Raw genomic sequence first — 26,098 nt, 5'->3', positions numbered from 1 at the left:
GATGAATGGAGAACCCAAGCTTATGAAAATGCCAAACTATTTAAAGAAAAAGTTAAAAGATGGCATGACAAAAGAATCCAAAAGCGGGAATCTAAAGTCAGAGAATATGTTCTTTCGTACAACTCTCATTTCAGATTCTTTGAAGGAAAACTTCTCTCCAAATGGGAAGGACCATATATTATCGAAGAGGTTTATCGTTATGGAGCTATCAAAATAAATAATGCCGAAGGTACTAACCCAAAGGTGGTCAATGGGCAAAGAATCAAACACTATATCTCATGTATGCCTATTAATGTTGAAAGCAATATTATTCAAACCATGACACCTAAGGAACACATAAAATAGACCTTTTGGAACACTCCGGAATCATGAAAAAAGAGGAGGTACATGATACGGTAAGTAAACGGACTCCGGAAAATCCGCAAAAATATTTTATCTGTTTTGGAATATTACAAAAAATAGGAAAATAAGAAACAACTAGGAAGGCAACACTGGTGGGCACAAGACACCAAGGAACGCCTGGCCAGGCGCACCCAGGTGGGTTGTGCCTACCTCGGTTGCCTTCCGGACTCCGTTTTCCTTCCATTTGCTTGTCCCCCAAGATAAAAAATATTTATATACCCCCCAAATGTATTGACCACCGTATCATGGAGAAATCTTCTGTTCTTCTTTCTTGTTGTTTGTCTGTCAGATCCATTGAGCTAGCATCATTTCTTCCCCTCCTCCAACAACGTGGAAGATGATGCTTGGTTGCTACAGGAGGAGCTTGAGGGAGAGGGAATTGAAGATGTTGCCATGGAGGAAGATGAGGGGAACCTTCTTGGAGATCACCCTGCAGCCTCCGAGAGGGGCACACTAGCTGGCATCTCCACTCGTCCTAATCCCTATCAGGCCATGAGACTAACAAACAGCCAAGAAAGCCCCGAAGTGCAAGAAGAACTCCCTCCATGGAGGCCTTTACACAGGTTACATTGAAACACTTTTTACAATTTGATTCACAATTATGGGTTCGAGAATACTCCTCATATGCACCTACCATCCAATTGGGACATATCTCGTCCAAGAGAAACTGATGCAGGAACAAACTCTTGGGGCCCGGAGAATAAACGCATTATGGCTGAAGTGGAGAAAAACACTGATTTACTTCATCGCGCCCTTAGAGAGATTCAAGGCTTGAGGGAGCTACTCATGATTATATCGGGAAATGTTACTACTTCATCACCACCACCACCACACCACCTTCTTCACCACCAAAGGAGACTTGAGTTCATGGTATGGGCACTCCCCTTGGCTTGTGCAAGCTTGGGGGAGGTGCCCCGGTATCGTCTCACCACCACTATCTCTACCCTTATTTATCTTACTTCGATCTTTAGTTATCTTTTGATTTAGTTGAATAAAAGTTTAGTTCGATCTTTCTTCGAGTATTTGCCTAGTGATCTATATATCTCTGTAATAGTGTGCAAGATATATAATAAAGTTTAGTTTGAGTTTTGCTTTCTTTACTTTTATGTTCCAACAAAAATAAAGGAAAATAAATGTAAAAGATCATATGCTAATCTTATGGTAAGTAATGACATCACATAAGGAAAAGTATAAGTGGTAGTTTTTTTTGAAGATTGACAAACATAGCATTGGTCGATGATGCAATTCATGAAAGAATTAATAAGGAAAGAGAAGATTCACATGCAAATACACTATCTTGGACATCTTTTATGGTTGTGGGCCCCCATTAAATTATTATATGCCAAAATTGTTGACGTTGGACAAGGAAGACAACCTAATGATTTATGTTAGTTCATATTCACATAGAGGTTATATTGTCATAGATCCTTTAACATGTGGTGCTTGCTCCCTACCTTTGCTAGCCAAAGATTCCTCACTAAGTAGAGATACTACTTGCGCATCCAAAAACCCTTAAACCCAAATCTTATTTTGAGAGTCCACCATACCTACCTATGGGTTGAGTAAGACCCTTCAAGTAAGTTGTCATCGGTGCAATAAGGCAATAAAAATTTCTTCTAAATGTGTTAGATCATTTAGTGTAAGAGAAAATTGAGCATTGTACGAACTTGTGATGGCAAAATAGTAAAAGCGATAGACTGCATAATAAAGGTTGCTATCACAAGGGGCAATATAATGTGACGTTCTTTTGCACTAAGAGATTGAGCATACAAACAAAAAGCGCATGACAACCTCTGCTTCCCTCTGTGAAGGGCCTATCTTTTACTTTTATGTATTTACTTTTATGCAAGAGTCAAAGTATTCTCCCCTATTCCTTTTTATTTTCTCTTTTGCAAGCATCATGTGGTGAGGAAAGATCTAGGCACATATATCCAGCTAGATATGGGTGAGCATAAGTTATTATTGTTGACATCACCCTTGAGGTGAATATGTTGGGAGCCGAAAACTATAAGCCCCTATCTTTCTATGTGTCTGGTTGAAACTTTTTGCTCATGTGTATGCGGTGAGTGTTAGAAATCATAGAAGACTATATGATGGTTGAGTATGTGGACTTGCCAAAAAGCTACGATATGTTCTGATGAATTGTAGTTGCAAAGTTGACTGAGAACATAGTTTGTTTGTTTTCAATAGAGTTTATGCTTTTACTTCGATGTTTTGATGAATTGTTACTTGTTCATGAGAAGTTATATGATAAAGTTTTATATTAAAGTTTGTTGCTGTTATAATAATATGAATGATGCTTCTATGTCCGTATTTTGTTTTTTACACCTCTCTCTCTAAGCATGTGGACATGTTTTTCGATTTCGGTTTTCTCTTGAGGACAGGCGAGGTCTAAGCTTGGGGGAGTTGATACGTCCATTTTGCATCATGTTTTTCTACTGTTATTTACAATGTTTTTATGCATAATAATGCTTTATGGAGTGATTCTAATGCCTTTTCTCTCATAATATGCAAGGTTTACAGAAAGAGGGAGAATGCCGGCAGCTGGAATTCTGGACCTGAAAAGCTACGTCAGAGTCACCTATTCTGCAGCAAATAACTACCACAGGGGGCCCACCAGGTGGGCACAACCCACCTGGGAGCGCCAGGTAGCCCAGGCGCACCCTGGTGGGTTGTGCCCTCCTCGGCCCACCTCCGGCGCCCCTCTTCTGGTATATAAGTAATTTCGACCTAAAAAATAAGGGGAGGACTTCTGGGAGGAGCGCCATCGTCTCGAGGCGGAACTTGGGCAGGAGCACTTTTGCCCTCCGGCGGAGCGATTCCGCCAGGGGAACTTCCCTCCCGGAGGGGGAAATCATCGTCATCATCATCACCAACAACCCTCTCATCTTTGGGAGGCCAATCTTCATCAACATCTTCAACAGGACCTTCTCCTCTCAAACCCTAGTTCATCACTTTTTGTATCGGAACCTCAGATTGGTACTTGTGGGTGACTAGTAGTGTTAATTACATCTTGTAGTTTATTACTATATGGTTTATTTGGTGGAAGATTATATGTTCAGATCCATTATGCTATTTAATACCCCTCTGATCAGGAGCATGATTATCATTTGTGAGTAGTTCTCTTGTTCTTGAGGTCACGGGAGAAGTCATGTTGCAAGTAATCATGTGAACTTGATATGTGTTTGATATTTTGATGATATGTATGTTGTGATTCCCTTAGTGGTGTCATGTGAACGTCGACTACATGGAACTTCACCATATTTTTGGCCTAAGGGAATGCATTGTGGAGTAGTTATTAGATGATGGGTTGCTAGAGTGACAGAATCTTAAACCCTAGTTTATGCGCTACTTGCTAAGGGACCGATTTGGATCCAAAAGTTTAATGCTATGGTTAGATTTTATCTTAATACTTTTCTCATAGTTGCGGATGCTTGCGAGGGGGTTAATCATAAGTAGGAGATTTTTTCAAGTAAGAGCAGCACCTAAGCACCGGTCCAACCACATATCAAATTATCAAAGTAGCGAACACGAATCAAACCAACATGGTGAAAGTGACTAGATGAAAATCCCGTGTACCCTCAAGAACGCTTTTCTTATTATAAGAGATCGTTTTGGCATGTCCTTTGCCATAAAAGGATTGGGTTACCTTGCTGCACTTTATTTACCATTACCGTTACTTGCACATTACAAATTATCTTGGTATCAGACTACCTATTACCGAAAATTTCAGTGCTTGCAGAAATTACCTTGCTGAAAACCACTTGTCATTTCCTTCTGCTCCTCCTTGGGTTCGACACTCTTACTTATCGAAAGGACCGCGATTAATCCCCTATACTTGTGGCTCATCGGTCGACCAGCCGCTCGGGCTGCGGCTACGCATGAGCGGCTGTTATAATGGCACCATGTGGGTGGACGTCGAGTTCCCCACGCCTCACGTCATGCTTCGTAGGCGTGGCTGGAAGACTTTTGCTCGCGCCCACTACCTTGCAGAAGGGCACGTCCTTCGCTTCAAGTTTGTGGAGTCCGATATGCTCTCCATCAAGGTCTTCGGGTGCTCAGGTGCTCGCCTAGGGTGCATCATGGAAAGCTTGAGCGACGACGAAAGCTCCTCCTCGAGCAACAGCGACGAGGAGGAAACCGACGGCGAAGACAACGACGACGAGCCCTCGGTCGCGAAGCACGAAGACGATGACTTGGACTCCGGTAGAACAACAAACGCACCATCACCGTTAGCTAGGCGCCGGCAGCACCATCATCTACAGCTGGACCCCGGTAGAGCGATTTGCCGGGGGTGCTTGTCCTCGATGTCACTACCACCTCCAGCTGGACCCCGGTAGAAGCGTGGACTCCGGCTTTGTCTTCCCTACCGGTGTCCCTGCTGAGCCGCGTCCCTCTGGTCCTGGTGGGGGTGACCAAGGCATTTCCTAGCCACTCCCTCCATCTCCGACCTCTTCTTCCTTTCCGGGGAGGCGCCCTCCTGATCTTGTCAGGCTGCGTCCCGCTGGTCATGACGGGGTTAGGCTGGGCTTCTGCCCAGGCGCTCCTTTTTCCCTCTTTCCTTCTCAGCGTAACAACTAGGAGGAGAGGGACAAGAAAGGCATTACGGAGCACTTATCTTTATAAATCAAAAAAATGTAGGCACTTGCCAAATTTGAATCAAACTTATGTAATCCTTCATCCATGTTGATACTCGTATGTACTTGTTTGTCCACGTAATTTTGAAAAAAGAGCTTGCCGGATACTTGTACATGTACATTAGACATACTGAAGGCTCTTTTGTAAGCAAAGTTTCCGGCAAAGCCTTTTGCCGGCCTTTAACGCAGCCGCTAACAAACCTCATTTAGTGAGCTCAAAAACGGGTTAGGAGTGCGACAAAAGGCTGATCCCTTGCCAATCTCCCCAAACGCGGCTACAACCAACCTTGTCGAGTGGACTCGAGTCAAGGACAGGAGCGTGAATGATAGATGCGGTGAGGTTTCCTCACGTGCAAGTTCTCATACATAGGTATAACATGGAATGATGGAATGTAACAAAGTGAACCTATCTCTCTTTGTTGTTGTTCTTATCGTCTTAGATAAGAAAGGGTTGTCTGAAACCAAATGCATGGGCTTCCTTGCTTCTATCCTCCTCCCGGGGAAATTGCTCGTGAGGAAATCCTTCTGCTTTCATCAAAATAAAAAGAGAAAGGGGATAGCACAGGGCCCTTTATGTTAGTCGTATTATCTAAATACTAGTGTAATCACAATAAGATCATACTTATGCAAACAACAAATCATGTATGCAAGTTTTGTAAAAACACTTTCTTTTATTCAGCTATGCACAGGGCTTGCGTCTGGCTTTGTACAAAGGGTTATAAGTCCTGGGGACAATGCTTGTACAAAATAGGTTGATGGCGCAAGGCCCGGCAATCGCGCCTTACGGGTAGAACTCACGAAGATGCTCAATATTCCATGAGTTTTGCGTTGGGATGCCATCCTCAGTCTCCAAATGGACTACGCCAGGTCTGGTGACACATACTACCCGGTAAGGGCCTTCCCACTTTGGCGTCAACTTGTTTGTACCCTTGGTGGACTAAATGCGCATAAGGATAAGGTCGCCTTCCTCAAGGCTCCGGGCATGAACCGTGTGACCGTGGTAGCGATGCAGGGCTTTCTGGTAGTGTGCAGTACGCATAGCTGCCCGGAGACAATCCTCCTCGAAGAGTGTGGCATCATCATGCCGCAGCTGCTCTTGCGCTACTTCATCATAGGCAAGTACTCGATGTGACCTGTATGTGAGTTCCATGGGGAGTACTGCTTCTGCACCATATACTACGGAGAAGGGAGTCTGGCCAGTAGCTTGATTTGGTGTCGTTCTAATTGACCATAGAACCACCGGCAACTCATCAAGCTAGTGACTGCCGCATTTTCACAACTTATCAAAAGTTCTTGTCTTGATCCCATGCAGCACTTCGGCGTTCATCCTTTCAGCCTGTTCGTTGCTCCTAGGACGGACAACAGAGGCGAAAGAGACCTTGCTTCCAAGGCTCTGGATGTACTGCATGAAAGCAGGACTTGTGAATTGAGTGCCATTATCGGTGATCACCCTGTTGGGTACTCCAAAACGACATACCAATCCTTTAAAGAACTTCATAGCCGACTGTGCAGTCACCTTCCTCCCTGGCTCCGCCTCGGGCCACTTTGTAAACTTGTCGATTGCTAAGTACAAGAATTCAAACCCTCCAGTAGCATGGAGAAAGGGGCCCAAGATGTCAAGCCCCCAGACTGCAAAAGGCCAGGATAAAGGGATTGTTTGAAGGGCCTGAGCAGGTTGATGAAAGTTCTTGGAATGAAACTGGCATGCTGGCATTTAGTGACGAGCTCAGTTGCATCCCGGAGGGTGGTGGGCCAATAGAATCCTTGTTGGAAAGCCTTCCCGACAAGTGCTCTTGATCCTAGGTGTGAGCCACATACTCCTCTGTGTATCTCTGCCAACAGCGATAGTCCATCTTCCTGGCTAATACATTTCAACTTCACACTGTTCGGCCTCTTTCTGTACAGAGTGTCATCCACAAACTAATACATACTCGATTGGTGGGCCACTTTTTTCGATCCCTCTGGGTCATCGGGAAGTTCTCCTATTTGCAGGAATCAGATTATATCTTGTGCCCATGCCGGAGCATGTGGCTCGACGACAAGGACTAAAGGCATCTCCTCTGCTATGGGAGCGCAGCCTCAACAACAAGAACTTGGGGTTCTGTTGGAGGATGCAACTCACCAACCAACATAGGGCTCCTTCCGGCAACCTTCACACCAGCATCTCCAGGGAGCTCTTCTAGGAAATGTTTGCCGGTGTTTAGTTTTCTTCTCTTTTTGGCCAACGCTGATGGGGAAACTGATGGTTAACTAAGGTGAAGTACAAAAGTTCCTGGTTCCATAGGGAGCTTCTAAGCAGCGCCCTTTGATAGGTGGTCGGCAATGCTATTCTTCGCACGGGGTACGTGCTCTGTTTGCAGCCCGTCAAAGTGCCCTTCCATCTTTCTCCCTTCTTCCACATATGCCTCCATCAGCGGGCTCTGGTAATCCTTATTCACTTGTTTCACAATGAGCTGAGAATCACCGCGAATGATTATCTTTTTTATCCCCAACTCTATTGCAACCATGAGGCCAGCAAGTAGCCCCTCGTACTCTGTTGTGTTATTGGTAGCATCTTCCCTGGGGTAACACGTACTGTTCGTGTGCATTTTAGTATCGCTACATAGGCTGATTATGATGTGGTACCCATGCAAGCATGTTCCTTATTACTTGATAGACTATGGCAATTCGATAATAATTCTGTACGCCATGGTAGAAACAATCAGTATACTCTTGTTCATAAGGATAACCATATTACTTTGCTTCCTATGACTCCTGATTCCATTCTGAAAGATGATATTAATCGAGCTAGTAAAGCAAAACAGGAGCAAAATAAGTGTGAAAATCAGATAGTGGCAAAAGAATATGAGCAACAAATGAAACCTAATAATAAATCATCTAGTGTTACTTCTGAAATTAAATTGAAAAGTGGTTGTTTACTTGCCACCAGATCTGATATTGATGATATAAATTGCAGAAAATCTGTTTCCTATGCCTTTGTATGCAAAGAGGCATTATTTTCATTCAAGGATGTGCCTTCCTCTTTGCCTCCTGTTGTCACAAACATTTTGCAGGAGTTTGCTGACGTCTTTCCACAAGACGTGCCAGTGGGATTACCACCTATTCGAGGGATTGAGCATCATATTGAATTAATTCCCAGTGCAACGCTACCCAACCATGCACCATACCGTACCAATCCAGAGGAGATGAAGGGTATTATGCGTCAAGTCCAGGAGCTGCTCAACAAAAGTTATATACGCGAATCCCTTAGTCCTTGTGTTGTTCCTATTATTCTAGTGCCAAAAAAGGATGGTACATCGCGTATGTGTGTTGATTGTAGAGTCATTAATAATATTATTATTCATTATGGTCATCCTATTCTTAGGCTAGATGATATGCTTGATGAATTGAGTGGTTCTACAATATACTCCAAAGTTGATTTGCGTAGTGGATACAATCAAATTCGTGTGAAATTGGGAGATGAAAACGGCATTTAAAACTAAGTTTGGATTATATGAGTGGTTAGTCATGCCTTTTGGGTTAACTAATGCACCTAGTACTTTCATGAGATTAATGAACGAAGTTTTACGTGCTTTCATTGGACGATTTGTGGTAGTTTACTTTGATGATATACTGATCTATAGCAGATCTTTGGAGGAACATTTGGAACATTAACTTGTTGTTTTTATTGCTCTACGAGATGCACGTTTGTTTGGTAACCTTGGGAAGTGCACCTTTTCCACCGACTAGGTATCTTTTCTTGGCTATGTTGTTACTCCACGGGGAATTGAAGTTGATAAAGCCAACATTGAAGCTATTGAGGATTGGCCGCAGCCCAAAACGGTCATACAAGTGAGGAGTTTTCTTGGACTCACTGGTTTCTATAGTTTTCTGAGAGATTTCAGCACCATTGCTGCACCTCTCAATGAGCTTACAAAGAAGGATGTGCCTTAAGATAAGTTGACGCATGCTCCTTTACTCCAACTTCCTGATTTTAATAAGACTTTTGAGCTTGAATGTGATGCTAGTGGAATTGGATTAGGATGTGTGTTATTACAAGATGGTAAACCTGCTGCATATTTCTCTGAAAAATTGAGCGGGCCTAGTTTGAACTATTCTACTTATGATAAGGAATTGTATGCACTTGTTCGGACTTTAGAAACATGGCAACATTATTTATGGCCCAAAGAATTTGTTATACATCCTGATCATGAATCTTGGAAACTCATTAAAAAGTCAAGCAAAACTGAACCGTAGACATGCTAAATGGGTTGAATTCATTGAGACTTTCCCTTATGTCATTAAACACAAGAAGGGTAAAGATAATGTTATTACTAATACATTGTCACGTCGTTATACTATGCTTTCACAACTTGACTTTAAAATATTTGGTTTGGAGACCATCAAAGATCAATATGTGCAAGATGCTGAATTTAAAGATGTATTGCAGAATTGTAAAGAAGAGAGAAAATTGAACAAGTTCGTCGTTAATGATGGATTTGTGTTTCGTGCTAACAAGCTATGCATTCCACCTAGCTCCGTTCGTCTTTTGTTGTTGCAGGAGGCACATGGAGGAGGATTAGTGGGACACTTTGGTGTTAAGAAGACGGAGGATGTACTTGCTACACATTTCTTTTGGTCAAAGATGAGACATGATGTTGAGCGTTTTGTTGCTTGCTGCATTACATGTCAAAAAGCTAAGTCACGACTCAATCCCCATGGTTTATATATGCCTTTGCCAGTACCTAGTGTTCCATGGGAGGATATATCTATGGACTTTGTTTTAGGTTTACCTCGAACAAAGAAGGGGAGGGATAGCATATTTTTTGTCATGGATAGGTTCTCGAAAATGGCACACTTTATACCATGTCGTAAAAGCGATGATGCTGCTAATGTTGCTAATTTGTTCTTTCGTGAAATTATTCGCTTGCATGGTGTGCCAAATACTATTTGTTTCAGATCATGATACTAAATTTCTAGCCACTTTTGGAGATCTTTACGGGCTAAGTTGGGGACTAAACTGCTTTTTAGTACTACTTGTCGCTCCCAAACTGATGGACAAACTGAAGTAGTCAATAGAACATTGTCTACTATGCTTAGGGCTGTTTTGAAGAATAACAAGAAAATGTGGGAAGAATGCTTGCCTCATATTGAATTTGCTTATGATCGTTCGCTGCATTCTACTACTAAGATGTGCCCTTTTGAAATTGTGTATGGTTTCCTACCTCATGCACCCATTGATTTGTTGCCTCTTGCCTCTTCCATCTTCGGAGAAGGTTAATTTTGATGCTAAACAACGTGTTGAATTAATCTTAAAAATGATGAGTTAACTAAGGAGAACATTGTGCGTACGAATGCTAGATATAAACTTACTAGAGATAAGGCTAGAAAACATGTTCTGTTTGCACCTGGAGATCTTGTTTGGATACATTTGCGTAAGGACAGATTTTTTGATTTGCGCAAATCAAAGCCAATGACACGTGCTGATGGTCCTTTTAAGGTGTTTGAAAAAAAAAATGATAATGCATATAAACTTGAGCTGCCTGCAGATTTTGGGGTTAGTCCCACTTTTAACATTGCAGATTTGAAGCCTTATTTGGGTGAGGAAGATGAGCTTCCGTCGAGGACGACTTCATTTCAAAAAGGGGAGGATGATGATATCAGTACCATTGTTACACCCACAACCCCTGCTGCTATGCATACTGGACCAATTACCAGAGCTCGCGCACGCCAATTGAATTACCAGGTACTTTCGTTTCTTGGTAACAATTCTAATGTTCATGAGAATACGATGTTGCCTAAATTGGATACATTTGTGTTGATTACTAATGAAGGGCCTAGCCTGGACAAGAGGGATGAACACTGGAGCAGGATCAAGCATGGAGATGAAGGCGCGCGCGAAGGGATCCAGAATGGCGTTTCTAGTGCATATTTGAGCACTTTGAAGCCTCCATGATGACCTACGAGGACATGGAAAAAATATACAAGATGCCCCTTCATAAATTTTGTCCATAGCTTATTTTAGGTGCTGCACCACCTTATTTTTGGGCCAGGCCCATGTAATTTTGAAATACTTAAGTATAGGTTGTTTTTAGAGTCCGTATGTGTGGGGAAACAAAGTTAGGGTTGGTTTCGGACCCCTCCTACAGGGGGTCACGAAATTCCCCCCTACTCCTCCATATATATTGCCCTCATGGCGTTGTTTAGACTTTGGGTTTTATTTAGATTAAAAATTCGCCATAGCTGCAACTTCGCGTACTTCGTTTGTGTTCAACGACCAGACCAAGACGTCACAGAACCCCACCTTGATCAATAAAGATTTCATCTTATATTCGCAATATCCAGATTGCAATCTCAGTTTCTTGCTTGTTCTTCGTTTGCTTGCAGGAAATAGACCCTCGTGGTCAGATTGATCGTGCTCCGCATGGTCAATAACCTCTCGGAGTTGGTTTAGCGATTGCTAAGGCGCGGCGACCTCAGACGTTCATAATCGGATCCTCAAAGTGTACTCCTCCAAAAACGATAATCACCATCTCATCGAAAGACGGGACACCTTTGCCTCTATCATTCAAGTTTCTTGATTTCTTTGGCGATGAACTGATACTAATCCAAAGCTTGCTTTCTGACCTTCTGCTTAACGGGACGGGCATGAGGGTAGAAAGCAAGGTGGTGCTTGATTACCTCCCTGGGAACGCCAGGGATGTCAGATGGTTGCCATGCAAACACATCGACATTCGCCCGCAGGAAGGCAACGAAAGCACTTTCCTATTTGTCACCAAGGGTGGCACTATTGGTGAAGGTACCATCAGTGCCATCTTGCCTTGCTAGAACCTTCTTCGTTGCAAGGGGAGCAGCCTTGGGTTTCTTACTAGCCGAACATTTTGGCAAGTCACTACCGGGCGCAGCACACTCTGAAGAGGCGCACTTCCCGGGGTCCTTGTCAGTGTCCTTGCTAGCTTTCTTGCCCTTCTTTCCTTCCTTAGTGGGAGCCGAGGCCTCGATGGCCTCTGTTCCTACCGCATCTCTATACATCTTATCGACGCATATAGCTGCATCCCTCTTATCCGCCGGAATAGAAATGACTCCTATTGGCCCCGGCATCTTCAAGGTGTTATATGCGTAATGGGCTGCCGCCATGAACTTGGCCAAAGCTGGGTGACTAAGGATCCCGTTAAGTGGCAGGGGAAGCTTGACAACATCAAATACAACTTTTTCAGTCTTGTAGTTCAGTTCCCCGCCAAACGTCACTTGCAACGTGATCTTCCCTTAGGTTGGATTCTTCCTTGGTTGATCCCTTGGAATGTGCCAGTTCTTTTGAGGTCTTCGTCAGGAATTTGGAGTTTCTTAATCACGTCAGGAGAAATCAAATTTAATCCTGCCCCGCCGTCAACCAGCATATTTGTGACCTTGAGGTTGCGGATTGTTGGTGAAACTAACAACAGCAAGCATCCGACCGCAGTGGTGCGATCTGGATGGTCCCCAATATCAAAGATGATGGGCGTGCGGGACCATTTGAGTGGTTCCCGAGAGTTTTCTACTAGCTCTGCCACATTGACCTCACGTGCCCACTGCTTGATTTGGCAGTGAGAGGAGTGCAAAGAAGCGCCCCCCGTTTATGCACATTTCCTCGGTAGCCTTTTCAAATTCCCGTTCACTGGACTCATCGCCATCCTCTTCTTCACTGTCATCTTGACCTTCCTTTTTCTCACGGCCCCTGGCAGGCTTCTCTTTCTATTGATTGACCATGCCGCGGCGACCACCACGGCCGCCGCGGCTTTCCCGCCAGTGCCATCTTGACCTTTCTCCTTATCATGCTTTTCATATTTAGCCTTCTGTCTTTCAACAAGCTGCTTGACTTGACTGCATTCTCGGAGATCATGGCCCTTGGTTCTGTGGATCTTGCAGTATGGCCCGTCGGATTTACCAGTTTTCTCAGCTGCCACAGCCGCCCGGCAATCAGCGCATGTAGCAGCCTCCTTGTCGGGTGTCTCGGTCTTTGCTTTCTTGCCGGCGCTAGGATCGCTAGAGCTCTCAACAGCCATCACTGCTTTCCCTTTACGCTTCTTATTATGCTTTCTGTTCTTCTTGCTTGGGGCGGGAGTGTCGTCATCATCCTCTGAATCGACCTCGACACCAATCTCCTCCCCTGATATTCTTCTCCCCTCCTCAGCACGAGCACACTTTTCTGCCAACGTATAGGGTTCGTTGACGGTCTTCGGTAGCCGAACATTCATCTTGGCACGCATCCTCTGATTGAGCACATTCGTGTGGAATGCGGCAATCACTGTTGCCGGATGTATCTTCAGGATGTTGCGATGTACTCGACTGAATCTTTGCAAATACACTGCGTTCAACACATAACCAAGAAATCTCAGAAACTCATCTACCTCAGATCTTCGAAAGACACAACGATACTAGTCAGGGAAGATCATTCGTGCTATCTCCTCCAGTACCGGGGATAAGTCATGGCACTATTTGCTGATGGGGAACGCAGTATTTCAAAAAATTTACCTACGATCACACTAGATCTATCTAGGAGATGCATAGCAACGAGTGGGGAGAGTTTGTCCACGTACCCTCGTAGACCGAAAGCGGAAGCGGTTAGTAACGCGGTTGATGTAGTCGAACGTCTTCACGATCCAACCGATCCAAGTACCGAACGTACGGCACCTCCGTGTTCAGCACACGTTCAGCTCGATGACGTCCCTCGAGCTCTTGATCCCGTTGAGGATGAGGGAGAGTTCCATCAGCACGGCGGCATGGAGACGGTGATGATGAAAGTTACCGGTGCAGGGCTTCTCCTAAGCACTACGACGATATGATTGAGGTGTTGAACTATGGAGGGGGGCACCGCACACGGCTAAGAGATTGTCTATTGTACCTTTGGGGTGCCCCCTGCCCCCGTATATAAAGGAGGGGAGGAGGAGGCCGGCCAACAAGGGGCGCGCCAGGGAGAGGGGAGTCCTACTAGGACTCCAGTCCTAGTAGGATTCGACCCCACCCTTTTTTCCTTCTACCGGAGGGGAAAAGGGGAAGGAGAGGGAGTAGGAGAAGGAAAGGGGGGTGGCGCCCCCTTCCCAAGTCCAATTCGGCCTCCTCCCTTGTGGGCTGGTTAGCCTCCCTCCTATGGTTCATAAGGCCCATATCTTTCCCCCGGGGGTTCCCGTAACCCCTCCGGTACTCCGGTATGTACCCGATACACTCCAGAACCCTTCTGGTGTCCGAATACTACCTTCCAATATATCAATCTTTACCTATCGACCATTTCGAGACTCCTCATCGTGTCCGTGATCTCATCCGGGACTCCGAACAAACTTCGGTCATCAAATCACATAACTCATAATACAAATCGTCATCGAACGTTAAGCGTGCGGACCCTACGGGTTCGAGAACTATGTAGACATGACCGAGATACATCTCCGGTCAATAACCAATAGCGGAACCTGGATGCTCATATTGGCTCCTACATATTCTACGAAGATCTTTATCGGTCAAACCGCATAACAACATATGTTGTTCCCTTTGTCATCAGTATGTTACTTGTCCGAGATTCGATTTTCGGTATCATCATACCTAGTTCAATCTCGTTACCGGTAAGTCTCTTTACTCGTTCTGTAATGCATCATCCCATGACTAACTCATTAGTCACATTGCTTGCAAGGCTTATAGTGATGTGCATTACCGAGAGGGCCCAGAGATACCTCTCCGATACATGGAGTGACAAATCCTAATCTCAATCTATGCCAACCCAACAAACACCTTCGGAGACATCTGTAGAGCATCTTTATAATCACGCAGTTATGTTGTGACGTTTGATAGCACACAAGGTGTTCCTCCGGTATTCGGGAGTTGCATAATCTCATAGTCAGAGGAACATGTATAAGTCATGATGAAAGCAATAGCAATAAAACTAAACAATCATTATGCTAAGCTAACGGATGGGTCTTGTCCATCACATCATTCTCTAATGATGTGATCCCGTTCATCAAATGACAACACATGTCTATGGTCAGGAAACATAACCATCTTTGATGAACGCGCTAGTCAAGTAGAGGCATACTAGGGACACTCTGTTTTGTCTATGTATTCACACATGTACTAAGTTTTCGGTTAATACAATTCTGCATGAATAATAAACATTTATCATGATATAATGAAATATAAATAACAACTTTATTATTGCCTCTAGGGCATATTTCCTTCAGCCTCCCACTTGCACTAGAGTCAATAATCTAGTTCACATCGCCATGTGATTTAACACCAATAGTTCACATCACCATGTGATTAATACCCAAAGGGTTTTACTAGAGTCAATAATCTAGTTCACATTGTTATGTGATTAACACCCAAAGAGTACTAAGGTGTGATCATGTTTTGCTAGTGAGAGAAGCTTAGTCAATGGGTCTGTCACATTCAGAGCCGTATGTATTTTGCAAATTTTCTATGTCTAGAATGCTCTGCATGGAGCTACTCTAGCTAATTGCTCCCACTTTCAATAGGTATCCAGATTGAGACTCAGAGTCATCCGGATCGGTGTAAAAGCTTGCATCGGCGTAACTCTTTACGACAAACTCTTTATCACCTCCATAACCGAGAAATATCTCCTTAGTCATCTAAGGATAATTTTGACTGCTGTCAAGTGATCCACTCCTGGATCAATATCGTACCCCCTTGCCAAACTCATGGCTAGGTACACAATAGGTTTGGTACACAGCATAGCATACTTTATAGAACCTATGGCTGAGGCATAGGGAATGACTTTCATTCTCTTTCTATTTTATGTCGTGGTCGTGTTTTGAGTCTTACTCACCTTTACACCTTGCAATACAGGCAAGAACTCCTTCTTTGACTGTTCCATTTTGAACTACTTTAAAAATCTTGTCAAGGTATGTACTCATTGATAAAATCTTATCAAGTGTCTTGATCTATCTCTATAGATCTTGATGCCCAATATGTAAGCAGCTTTACTGAGGTCTTTCTTTGAAAAACTCCTTTCAAATACTCCTTTATGCTTTTCAGAAAATTCTACATCATTTCTGATCAACAATATGTCATTCACATATACTTATCAGAAAGGTTGTAGTGCTCCCACTCACTTTCTTGTAAATACAGGCTTCACCGCAAGTCTGTATAAAACTATATGCTTTGATCAACTCATCAAAGCGTATATTCCAACTCCGAGATGCTTGCACCAGTCCATAGATGGATCGCTGGAGCTTGCACATTTTGTTAGCACCTTTAGGATTGACAAAACCTTCTAGTTGTATCATATACAACTCTTCTTTAATAAATATATTAAGGAATGCAGTTTTGACATCCATTTGTTAGATTTCCTAAAATGTGGCAATTGCTAACATGATTCGGACAGACATTAAGCATCGATACAAGTGAGAAAATATCATCATAGTCAACACCTTGAACTTGTCAAAAACCCTTGTCGACAAGTCGAGCTTTGTAGATAGTAACACTACTATCAGCGTCCATCTTCCTCTTGAAGATCCATTTATTCTCAATGGCTTGCCGATCATCGGGCAAGTCCACCAAAGTCCACACTTTGTTCTCATACATGGATTCTATCTCAGATTTCATGGCCTCAAGCCATCTGTCAGAATTTGGGCTCATCATTGCTTCCTCATAGTTCGTAGGTTCATCATGGTCTAGTAACATGAATTCCAGAACATGATTACCGTACCACTCTGGTGCAAATCGTACTCTGGTTGACCTATGAGGTTCGGTAGTAACTTGATATGAAGTTTCATGATCATCATCATTAACTTCCTCACTAATTGGTGTAGCCATCACTTGAATTGATTTCTATGATGAACCATTTTCCAATTCGAGAGAAGGTACAACTACCTCATCAAGTTCTACTTTCCTCCCACTCACTTCTTTCGAGAGAAACTCCTTCTCTAGAAAGGATCCATTCTTAGCAATGAATATCTTGCTTTCGGATCTGTGATAGAAGGTATACCCAACAGTCTCCTTTGGGTATCCTATGAAGACGCATTTCTCCAACTTGGGTTCGAGCTTATCAGGTTGAAGCTTTTTCACATAACCATCGCAGCCCCAAACTTTAAGAAACGACAACTTAGTTTTCTTGCCAAACCACAGTTCATATGGTGTCGTCTCAACGGATTTAGATGGTGCCCTATTTAACGTGAATGCAGCTGTCTCTAATGCATAACCCCAAAACGGTAGTGGTAAATCGGTAAGAAACATCATATATCGCACCATATCTAATAAAGCACGGTTACGAAGTTCGGACACACCATTACACTGTGGTGTTCTAGGTGGCGTGAGTTGTGAAACTATTCCACATTGTTTTAAATGAAGGCCAAACTCGTAACTCAAATATTTGCCTCCGCGATTAGATCGTAGAAACTTTATTTTCTTGTTACGATGATTTTCCAGTTCACTCTGAAATTCTTTGAACTTTTCAAATGTTTCAGACTTGTGTTTCATTAAGTAGATATACCCATATCTGCTCAAATCATCTATGAAGGTCAGAAAATAACGATACCCGCCGCGAGCCTCAACACTTACTGGACCGCATACATCAGTATGTATTATTTCCAACAGGTCAGTTGCTTGCTCCATTGTTCTGGAGAACGGAGTCTTAGTCATCTTGCCCATGAGGCATGGTTCGCAAGCATCAAGTGATTCATAATTAAGTGATTACAAAATCCCATCGGCATGGATTTTCTTCATGCGGTTTACACCAATATGACCTAAACGGCAGTGCCACAAATAAGTTGCACTATCATTACTAACTTTGTATCTTTTGGCATCAATATTATGAATATGTGTATCATTACATCGAGATTCAATAAACCATTTATATTAAGTGTATGACCATAGAAGGCTTTATTCATGTAAACAAAACAACAATTATTCTTTGACTTAAATGAATAACTGTATTGCAATAAACATGATCCAATCATATTCATGCTCAACGCAAACAGCAACTAACATTTATTTTGGTCCAACACTAATCTCGAAGCTAGAGGAAGTGTGCGATGGTGATCTTATCAACCTTGGAATCATTTCCAACACACATCGTCACTTCGCCCATAACTAGTCTTTGTTCATTTTGCAACTCCTGTTTCAAGTTACTAATCATAGCAACTGAACCAGTATCAAATACCCTGTGGTTACTATGAACACTAGTAAAGTACACATCAATAACATGTATATCAAATATACCTTTCACTTTGCCATCCTTCTTATCCGCCAAGTATTTGGGGTAGTTCCGCTTCCAGTGACCATTTCCTTTGCAGTAGAAGCACTCAGTTTCAGGCTTAGGTTTAGCTTTGGGTTTCTTCACGGGAGTGGCAACTTGCTTGTCATTCTTCTTGAAGTTCCCTTTCTTTCCCTTGCCCTCTACTTGAAACTAGTGGTCTTGTCAACCATCAACACTTGATGCTTTTCTTGATTTCTACCTTCACCGATTTCAGCATCGCGAAGAGCTCGGGGGATCATTTTCGTCATCCCTTGCATATTATAGTTCATCACGAAGTTCCAGTAACTTGGTGATAGTGACTAGAGAACTCTGTCAATCACTATGTTATCTGGATGATTAACTCCCACTTGATTCAAGCGTTTGTAGTACTCAGACATTCTGAGCACATGCTCACTGGTTGAGCTATTCTCCTCCATCTTGTAGGCAAAAATACTTGTCAGAGGTCTCATACCTCTCGACTCGGGCATGAGTCTGAAATACCAATTTCAACTCTTGGAACATCTCATATGCTCCATGGCGTTTCAAAACATTTTTGAAGTCCCGGTTCTAAGCTGTAAAGCATGGTGCACTAAACTATCAAGTAGTCATCATACCGAGCTTGTCAAACGTTCATAACGTCTGCATTTGCTCCTGCAATAGTTCTGTCACCTAGCGGTGCATCAAGGACATAATTCTTCTGTGCAGCAATGAGGATAATCCTCGGATCACGGACCTAGTCCGCATCACTGCTACTATCAACTTTCAACTTAGTTTTCTCTAGGAACATATCATAAATAAAGCAGGGAAGCTATACGCGAGCAATTGATCTACAACATAGATATGCAAATACTATCAGGACTAAGTTCATGATAAATTTAAGTTCAATTATCATATTACTTAAGAACTCCCACTTAGATAGACATCCCTCTAGTCATCTAAATGACCATGTGATCCATATCAACTAAACCATGTCCGATCATCACGTGAGATGTAGTAGCTTTCAATGGTGAACATCACTATGTTGATCATATCTACTATATGATTCACGTTCGATCTTTCGGTCTCAGTGTTTCGAGGCCATATCTGCATATCCTAGGCTCGTCAAGTTTAACCCAAGTATTCTGCATGTGCAAAATTGGCTTGCACCCATTGTATCTAAACGTAGAGCTTATCGCACCTGATCATCATGTGGTGTCTCAGCACGAAGAACTGTCGCAACGGTGCATACTCAGGGAGAACACTTATACCTTGAAATTTTAGTAAGCGATCATCTCATAATGCTACTGTCGTACTAAGCAAAATAAGATGCATAAAATATAAACATCACATGCAATCAAAATATGTGACATGATATGGCCATCATCATCTTGTGCCTTTAATCTCCATCTCCAAAGTACCGTCATGATCTCCATCGTCACCGGCATGACACCATGATCTCCATCATCTTGATCTTTATCAACATGTCGTCACATGGTCGTCTCGCCAACTATTGCTTTTGCAACTATTGCTATCACATAGCAATAAAGTAAAGCAATTATATGGCGCTTGCATCTTATGCAATAAAGATACAACCATAAGGCTCCTGTCAGTTGCCGATAACTTTAACAAAACATGATCATCTCATACAACAATTTATATCTCATCACGTCTTGACCATATGACATCACAACATGCCCTGCAAAAACAAGTTAGACGTCCTCTACTTTGTTGTTGCAAGTTTTACGTGGCTGCTACGGGCTTCTAGCAAGAGCTGTTCTTACCTACGCATCAAAACCACAACGATTTTCCGTCAAGTGTGCTGTTTTAACCTTCAACAAGGATCGGGCGTAGTCAAACTCGATTCAACTAAAGTTGGAGAAACAGACACCCGCCAGCCACCTGTGTGCAAAGCACGTCGGTAGAACCAGTCTCATGAACGTGGTCATGCAATGTCGGTCTGGGCCGCTTCATCCAACAATACCGCCGAATCAAAGTAAGATATTGCTGGTAAGCAGTATGACTATTATCGCCCACAACTCTTTGTGTTCTACTCGTGCATATAACATCTACGCATAGACCTGGCTCGGATGCCAATGATGGGGAACCCAGTATTTCAAAAAATTTACCTACGATCATGCAAGATCTATCTAGGAGATGCATAGCAATGACTGGGGAGAGTGTGTCCATGTACCCTCGTAGACCGAAAGCGGAAGCGTTTAGTAACGTGGTTGATCTAGTCGAACATCTTCATGATCCAACCGAGCCAAGTACCGAACGTACGGCACCTCCGTGTTCAGCACACGTTCAGCTCGATGACGTCCCTCGAGCTCTTGATCCAGTTGAGGACGAGGGAGAGTTCCATCGGCACGACGGCGTGGTGATGGTGATGATCAAGTTACCGGTGCAGGGCTTCTCCTAAGCACTAGACGGTCTAACCGAGGTGTTGAACTGTGGAGGGGGGCACCGCACACGGCTAAGAGATTGTCTGTTGTACCTTTGGGGTGCCCCCAGCCCCCGTATATAAAGGAGGGGAGGAGGAGGCCGGCCAACAAGGGCGCGCCAGGAGAGGGGAGTCCTACTAGGACTCCAGTCCTAGTAGGATTCGGCCCAACCCTTTCTTCCTTCTACCGGAGGGGGAAAAGGGGAAGGAGAGGGAGTAGGAGAAGGGATTGGGGGTGGCGCCCCCTTCCCAAGTCCAGTTCTGCCTCCTCCCTAGAGGGGGCGCACCAGCCCCTTTGTGGGCTGGTTAGCCTCCCTCCTATAGCCCATAAGGCGCATATCTTTCCCCGGGGGGTTCCGGTAACCCCTCCGGTACTCCGGTATGAACCCGATACACTACAGAACCCTTCTAGTGTCCGAATACTACCTTCCAATATATCAATCCTTACCTATCGACAATTTCGAGACTCCTCGTCATGTCCGTGATCTCATCCGGGACTCCGAACAAACTTCCGTCATCAATTCACATAACTCATAATACAAATCGTCATCGAACGTTAAGCGTGCGGACCCTACGGGTTCGAGAACTATGTAGACATGACCGAGACACATCTTCGGTCAATAACCAATAGAGGAACCTGGATGCTCATATTGGCTCCTACATATTCTACGAAGATCTTTATCGGTCAAACCGCATAACATACGTTGTTCCCTTTGTCATCGGTATGTTACTTGTCCGAGATTCGATCGTCGGTATCATCATACCTAGTTCAATCTTGTTACCGGCAAGTCCCTTTACTCGTTCTGTAATGCATCATCCCGTGACTAACTCACTAGTCACATTGCTTGCAAGGCTTATAGTGATGTGCATTACCGAGAGGACCCAGAGATACCTCTCCGATACACGGAGTGACAAATCCTAATATCGATCTATGCCAACCCAACAAAGACCTTCGGAGACATCTGTAGAGCATCTTTATAATCACCCAGTTACGTTGTGACGTTTGATAGCACACAAGGTGTTCCTCCGGTATTCGGGAGTTGCATAATCTCATAGTCAGAGGAACATGTATAAGTCATGATGAAAGCAATAGCAATAAAACTAAACGATCATTATGCTAAGCTAACGGATGGGTCTTGTCCATCACATCATTCTCTAATGATGTGATCCCATTCATCAAATGACAACACATGTCTATGGTTAGGAAACATAACCATCTTTGATTAACGAGCTAGTCAAGTAGAGGCATACTTGGGACACTCTGTTTTGTCTATGTATTCACACATGTACTAAGGTTCTGGTTAATACAATTCTAGCATGAATAATAAACATCTATCAAGATATAAGGAAATAAAATAACAACTTTATTATTGCCTCTAGGGCATGTTTCCTTCATTTGCCGCCATGAAAAGTATAGCAGCGTTTCAATAACAACTGTGATGAAAACACCTTGGAGCTCAACTCCGCGGGACACTGCCACAACCGGAAAATATCAGGAGGCACCAAAAACAAAATTCCCGTCACATCAATATCGCAACGATTCAAATAATACCCACGTGATCCTAGAAAAAATTGAAGGGGGGAAAGGAGTAAAATAAAACACCTACGTTACAATTCCTCACTAGAGCGGTGATGGGGATGAGGAGTAAAAAGAATTCCTACTCTCCGATATATAGCTAGACTCAAAATAGTTTTTTTGTCTAGACTCGACAAAGGTAACGGTTCGATCAATTAAGGGGGCTCCTGCGGTCGGTAAGCGATGTAGGGTGGAACCCTAGTGGCCGATCTTTCACGAAATGGAGGGGATCCTACGAAGAACATGAAGAACACGAGGGGAAATGCGAGGGAAATCATGAGGGGAAACGAGAGGGGACACTCAAATCAACAAGAAACAATCACACATGTGCTATATCCTTGAAACACAAAGAGATACACGATCCACGATCAACAAAGGGCAATACAATTGGTAACTAGTTGATCTCCACGAGGTCTTGAAGGGGTCCACCCGTCAGGGGGTCTTGAATCCAAGATGGATCTTCTCCGTAGAGGCCGCGGTCTCTCTCGGTGGAGTAGATCTGGATGGATGAGCAAAGCTCTATCTCAAGTGAGCTGATCCTTTGCTAACCCTAGAAAGAGGAGGGAGGAGGAGTATATATAATCTAGGTGGGTGAAGGGGTACATGGGCCTCGGCCCTTCATTGTGCGCAGACAGGCGGAGCCGGATGTCCAGGCGTCGGGCCGGATGTCCGGGCCTTCGTGGGGAGCCGGATGTCCGGCTTGCGGGCTGGATGTCCGGGCTTGCGGACCTGATCTACGGGGTGGCGGGGCTGGTCTCGGTGCTCTCTGGATAGCCTGCGCCAGATTTCCGGGCAAGTGCCAGATGTCCGGCCCGTCGCGGGGCGCCGGATGTCCCGGGGTCGGCCAGATTTATGGGGGTCGCCGGATGTCCGGCCGCTGTAGAGTCTCCTGGCGTCCGTCTCTCTCCGGTCTTCTTCTGGTTGGTGGCGCCGGATGTCCAGGCTCCTGCCGGATGTCTGGCCGTTGTAGCTCCGCGGCGACTCCACTTCCATGTGGACTTGTCCTATGCTTAGAGCATCTCCATGGTTGTTTCCTCGGTTCCTGAGCACACATAGTGTGTTTGCATTAGGTAGCAACCATGTCTCGCACGAGTGCAAAGGGGAAGCATTTAGGAAAGGGTTCACCTTGTGTCCAATGACGTATGTTTGAGGTCTCGTCGTATGTCCACTTGGTGCTTGGGGAGTAGTCATAGTGTACATGGGGATGATCGTCGGATGCGCCGCATCATCTCCCTCCCTTGGGAAAGATCCGACCTCGGATCGAAAACCTCACCACCATGGAAACAGTTGCCATGGACGGACTTGTAGTTGGACGGAAACGGAGTAGAAGAAATGGCGCAATCCAAGTACTCCAAGGTGTCGCCGGAGTGGTATACATGCAAAAAGAGCAAACCCAAACGACACTCGGAAATACAATGGTTAGCGCACACAAGGTGTCCATCAAATAAGCATGAGTTCGTTTGATAAGATTGTTCGTGCCAAGGCACATGAAGCTTAGCAACATGATATAGAATGATATGTAAAGCATTCATGGGGTCATGGTGCACAAAGCTACAAATGCTACCATTGTGCAAAATGATGTCATAATGGGACGGTGTATCAAAAGCATGAACATGGTAATTGGTGCTCAGTGTTAGTATGTGATCATGCAATTGATGGTGGGCAATGTGATCATTATGTATGAATATGCCATCGAGGTATATCACAACAAATTTGCTAAGAAAGTGTACAGGCTCATATATCATGAATGGCATGAAATAGATGCAACAAGACAAGCATAATGTGAGTAAATCCATGCATGGGGTGGAAACTTGTGGTGAGTATGATATGTCCATCGAGCATGACATGTGTGAGCACAATCAACAAATATGCAGGTGTTGGTGCAATGTGTCAAAGGAGTGTTGATGTACCAATGCTCGATGTCGTGGCACGAGTGGAGGTTCAAAAGTGCATCCAATAAGTCCGAGCACTCCTCAACTTGAAGGTCCATGGGGTCCATCTCCAATGTCACTCCTCCGTTCACGAGATGTATCATGTAGACAACAAGAAGGAAACAACAATGAAAGAATGACCCATCCAATATGCATATTTGAACATGGCTCAAAGAGAAGGAGTTCACCTTTAGTAGTGTCTCAAAAATGATGTTGTCGCACAACATGTACGCCTTTACATAACCAATATGTCTCGAGATGGTACCTCCTTGTGAATCCTTCAAAATGAAAGAACATGACATACACTCGGAAAAACAAATGAGGTTAGCGGAAATGCAAAACCTATCATTCGTGTGGTGAGATACCCAACAAGTGTTTTCATCATTCTTATCATAAGAAAGGGCAAGGTGTGGTATGGTATGAAAGCATATGATGCGACTACAACCAAAGACATAGGCTCAAGTAAACAAGCATGCTTCACAAGTAATATGTCCAAGTCTCCACGATCAATAAGCATAGCAAGTTGGCACTCAATACAAGGTGATATGAGAGATGCAACTAGTGGAGACAAGAGACAATGGTCAAGACAAATCAAGTGAGAGGCATGAAGATATATGTCATCAACCCAAGAAAGCGAGTAAGAATGGAACATGGGTGATGCAACAAAGCAAGCAATCATAGTGATCAAGTCAAGCAAGCTAGTAGTGCGAAGGTGCAACATACTAGAATGAATCATGGCAAGCATGTCATGTGTGCAAATAGTGGTCATGAATAATGCACATGACATATCACAAGCATGAAACCAAGATATGAGCAAAATATCGTAAATGTATTGCAAGAGGCCATATGTAAATAGCAATGGGACATCATGACTCTCCCAACACAACAAGCATCAATAGCATGAGGTACAAGGAAAACATGGTAATAGCAACAAGGATCTCCACCAAGCATGCGAATACACATAGGAGTAGTATAATGGCGAATCATATGTAAGTGCAAGCAAGGTTCACAATTGCATGGAAAAGACATAGAAATAGGCATAACATGCAAGGTGAACATGGTACGATGGGCATAAAAGTGGTATATAGCCCATAGCCGTGTGAGAGCCAAGTAGAAGAGATGCGCGCAGTCCTTGCGCGAAGGGAACGGTGGTAAGGATAGTCCACGGGATCCCAAGTCATCGTTGCTCTCAAGAGCTCGTTTCGTCAACTCTTGGGATTGAGAGGTTGACGAGTATACGTGAGTACCTATACAGAACAAAGACAAAGGGAAAATTGTGTGTGCGTGGTATATGTACACATCATCCATTATGATGTGCACGTGCATGTGTTGGTCAGCACAAAATAGCCAATGCTCAAATAAATGAGAAGCGTGGTGTCGGGGTACAAAAGTAGGGGCTCTCCTTTTTACCCCTTTACTTGTGCACGGACAGTCAGAGCCGCACCCGCGACCATACCAAGCAGGGCAGAGGAGGGAAGCCGGAGCATAAGACAGCCAAAGCAACGCCAAGGCCAAGAGACACGAAGAGCAAGGGGGCGGGGTGGACTCCCCCGGCAAGACCCTTGCCGGGACGGCCTCCGCAGCCCCGACAAGAGCCTTGCCAGGGCAACTTGCCCAACGCCGGCAGAGTGTGCCACCCTTGAGCCCACGGGTTCCAACACCACCAACAAACCACATTGGAACCAAGGCTCGGGAGGCACCTCTGTGGTAGCATGCAGATCTTCGTCAAGATCATAAACACACAAGATCAGATGAGGACCAGAAGACAACGCCCCTCGGCGGGATCCTAGCTGAGGAAATTCATGAGACCCCCGGCGAGCGCCTTACCGGGGACGACCGCGGCAACGCGGCAAGACCCTTGCCGGGCCCCCGGCAAGGCCCTTGCCGAGGGCATCAGCGGGACCATAGCCAGGCCCACGCCTGCCAAGACACCAC

This window comes from Triticum aestivum, chromosome 4D (assembly GCF_018294505.1).
Source record: "Triticum aestivum cultivar Chinese Spring chromosome 4D, IWGSC CS RefSeq v2.1, whole genome shotgun sequence".
NCBI lineage: Eukaryota > Viridiplantae > Streptophyta > Magnoliopsida > Poales > Poaceae > Triticum > Triticum aestivum.
Note: the sequence above shows the minus strand (reverse complement) of the source record.